We start from the raw sequence: 3,426 nt of genomic DNA on the forward strand, positions 1-3,426 counted from the left end.
ACATTATTATAAGAGAATGTGTGTCATACTGATTTTATGAAATGATTGTCACAATTCCTATATTTCAAGAGCCAGATACATGAGTTCTTACACAAGTTACCTAAAATCTGTTTCACATGCGAGTGTCGAGAAAACCACCATTGGGAAATGATGTCAACACTCTTCAGCTATGTGGGACATCATTCTAGATATTTCACAATAAAAAATTTGAAAGTTGTCAACAATGGCACCCAATGATGTAAACAATACACTGATGCTCATGAAGTGATATTTGCACTAGGGCTCTCTATGAACTCTGTTATTTCTAACTCGGGGTAATAACTCTACTGAACAGTGCAACTTCTGCTCAGGGCTTTTAATCCTTTTAATCCTGCTACAAAACCAAATAAATAAGTATTTGGTGCCAGTTACAAAAGCCAACAATGCTTACTTCTGTCTTCAAAAGTCATTAATAATTCCTATTGCAACAATTTTGTGTTTCATTTAAAAACTCCATGACCATTAATATTTGGCATCAATGCCACATAAGATGTTTATCAGGAATACCTTCTCTGTTTGTGCAATCTATATATAGCACGGGAATTACCTTCCTGTGACGTAATGCGTTGTAACCATGTAGCATGGTTCTGAATACATGAGTCAAATGAAGACTTTGTTTTTGATTTCTATTAATCAATCAAGCTTATATAAAGTAGCTGATTGATCAAGTGAAACATGGTGTCAGAAGAGGCTGATTCCGTTGATGAACTTTAAAAGCACGGACAACGCCCTGACATTGCAGATATTATAAGAGTTTCATAAAATTGGTTTCACACGGGAACGAGTTTAGTATCTTATTTATTACTTGCCATTTATAACATTTTTAGAATGATACTGTTGAGTGTGAATAGGCTGTCACCTACACGATCCACAGCATAATCCAATCGAGTTTAACAGAATAATACTTCAAACACGTCAAAAGTATGAATTTTTAATACCATACAACGGCCCACCTTTACAATTCAGGCGTCCGTTCCATAAAAAACTTATCCTAGCGCTAAGGTTATGCAACTCTTACTTTAACTTAGACTAACGACTGTCGTTGTGCTACAATACGATCGCCTTGTGGAATGGGGCCATGCACCTCAAAGTTTACAATAACGTCACAATACCTGATGACGTAATTTGTGGAATTTTGTTGCAAGATCCTTCAGCGAAACATGTGACGTCAGCCTAGCAACAAGGTTGCTGGGGTCATCGAGTGTGCATAAGCTCCTCTAAGTGATCGATCTATCATCTCCACACGCAATGTCGTTGAATAAGCCAAGGGATGTTGAGAGCTTTCAATATTTGTTCGTGAAACGTGTTCCGAGAGTACATAAGCACGCGTTTTGGTATTACACAATGTGTAATACAGCTGTATGTTTATTAAACGGGTGATCTCTTCACAGGCAAGTAATAAACTGGATAATCGAATGACACTGAGCTCCTTACAGGGAGCAATGGATGCGGTATAATTCACTTTGAATTTATACGAGCTGACATGATCCTGTTACATGTGGGTTTCCATGAGGGGTTTCATTGGAACACTGTATGTGCTGAGCATTTATTTTATAGTTATGGTTGTTTAATATGTAGCATTTATCCTATACATTCAGATGACCGAAAATGGCTGAAGAGTGTGGCAAAAATGGGAAGACCAATTCCAGCAAGAGGTAAGGACAAATCTATGTTTATCTTAAATTCAGTTAAAAGTTAAGTTTACCTAGTAAAATTTTGAATATGAAAACAGTTTCTGTGAAGAACAGTGGAGCCCATAGTTCTGTTGTTTCCCTGACTGGTGCTTGGCATTAGGGGATAGCAAAGGGCCTGGTCATCAGTGGGGCCTCCACGTTTTACCGTTGGGGGTATCCAATATATGTTATACTGTGGGAGGGTATCTCAGATTAACACAGCTTCTAGAATAACAGTATCAGAGTGTCACTATTTCTAATCAAATTTAAATGTCATTGCTGTTGATAGATGAAGCAACTCCAAAGCAGCAGAGTACAAAACCTGTCAAACATGCACAAGGTATGTGTAAACAGTCAAAATTTTACTTTTCCATGCAGAGCCAATAATTTTGAGTTTATTTCCTTAGAGATTGTTTGTGACAGTTTGAACATTGTGGCACTTGGTCATGTTTAAAAACCATTTTCATAAGCCTTAAAGTAACATTTGATGGAAATTTGACACTCATGTTTAATTTGTTGATTTGCAAACTTTGACTTTTTCCTTCTACTTCTCAAATTGTCCATAGGGAAGACTGCTGTTGCTTCATCGGGGCATAAGGGAGGCACCCAAATGACACCAACAGGTAGGTACTTTTTACACATCATGATGATCATTGATAATTCCTTGTAATACAATACAACTCATTACGGTGTTACTGTGCTGACAAAAAGTAAACTTGTTATTTTTCAATAATAGTGTACAACCTGTCACTTTTGACTTTCCTCCTATATTCCGCTGTGATGTAATTGAAATAATGTATTACCAGTATGTATTCATTCTCTCTTTACTACTCATTAAGCAATGCAGAAGAGACCTGCAGATGCAGTACAGAGTGACATGGCAATGAAGGCATTGAAGAAGTTGAGATTAACGAAGTAAGTGACATCAATTACTGCTCTTTATGAAACTAGTGTTGTATACTTTTGGAATTGAAACCAGACACTGCACTTTGCTTACTGCAAAATGCCATGAACAAAAGAAAAGGGTGAAAACACTGACAATGTTCTTTGATAATTTTATTTCGTAAACTGAAATAAGGTCTAAATACGATGTTTCTCTAACTTCCGGAAGTATAAGCCTTTTAACGTAATCTCGTGAGAGAAAACGAGATCTCGTCCTCATTTCTCTGGCTTCGAAAAGCAACACACGTGTTTTACTTACGCTAAATACTTAGTGTTTTTATTGTATCTTACTGTGGGTATTGTTTAGAGCATAGTACTTTTATTCGGACCTAGGAAGCAGTCCGGCAACTAGGGGAACTCCACGTCCCTTCGTTTTACCTTTTACTGGACTTATTCGCGACTAAGATGTCACAGCCCTCGCGGGCTATGTATCCCAGCCAAAATGGGGGATAGCCAAGAGGCACCTCACCCAAGTACTCAAATGGACAGCCAAGAGGCACATACAAACCATGAGTTAGTCAGCATTGCCGCTGAAAGCTCGGTGGACGATGACTTAGAACGAAGCCGCAAATGCAAGTGGAAAGACTGGAAAGACTATAAAATTCCACGCCAGTACAGGCGAGAAGAGAGGTCTACTAACTCGAACGACAACAACGACTCAGTCGGAACCGAGTACCTCGACGGACTTTAGCTCCGAAGAATCTTTGGATACATCCGATTCGGTTTTTAACGTGAAAACGAAAAAATAAAAAAAGAATAAGCATCGATTTCG

General features: G+C 38.2%; 1 long non-coding RNA gene across 1 annotated transcript; it reads left to right on the forward strand.

Annotated features, from left to right (window-relative positions):
* Nucleotides 1–2,011: 2,011 nt before the first annotated feature.
* On the forward strand, nt 2,012–2,746 carry LOC125376810. Its single transcript, XR_007219266.1, has 3 exons — nt 2,012–2,052; nt 2,279–2,335; nt 2,552–2,746. It is a non-coding gene; the product is annotated as an uncharacterized LOC125376810 (long non-coding RNA).
* Nucleotides 2,747–3,426: the final 680 nt, after the last annotated feature.

The sequence above is a fragment of the Haliotis rufescens genome, unplaced genomic scaffold (assembly GCF_023055435.1).
Source record: "Haliotis rufescens isolate VD_foot unplaced genomic scaffold, xgHalRufe1.0.p SCAF_8, whole genome shotgun sequence".
In the NCBI taxonomy this organism is placed as follows: Eukaryota; Metazoa; Mollusca; class Gastropoda; order Lepetellida; family Haliotidae; genus Haliotis; species Haliotis rufescens.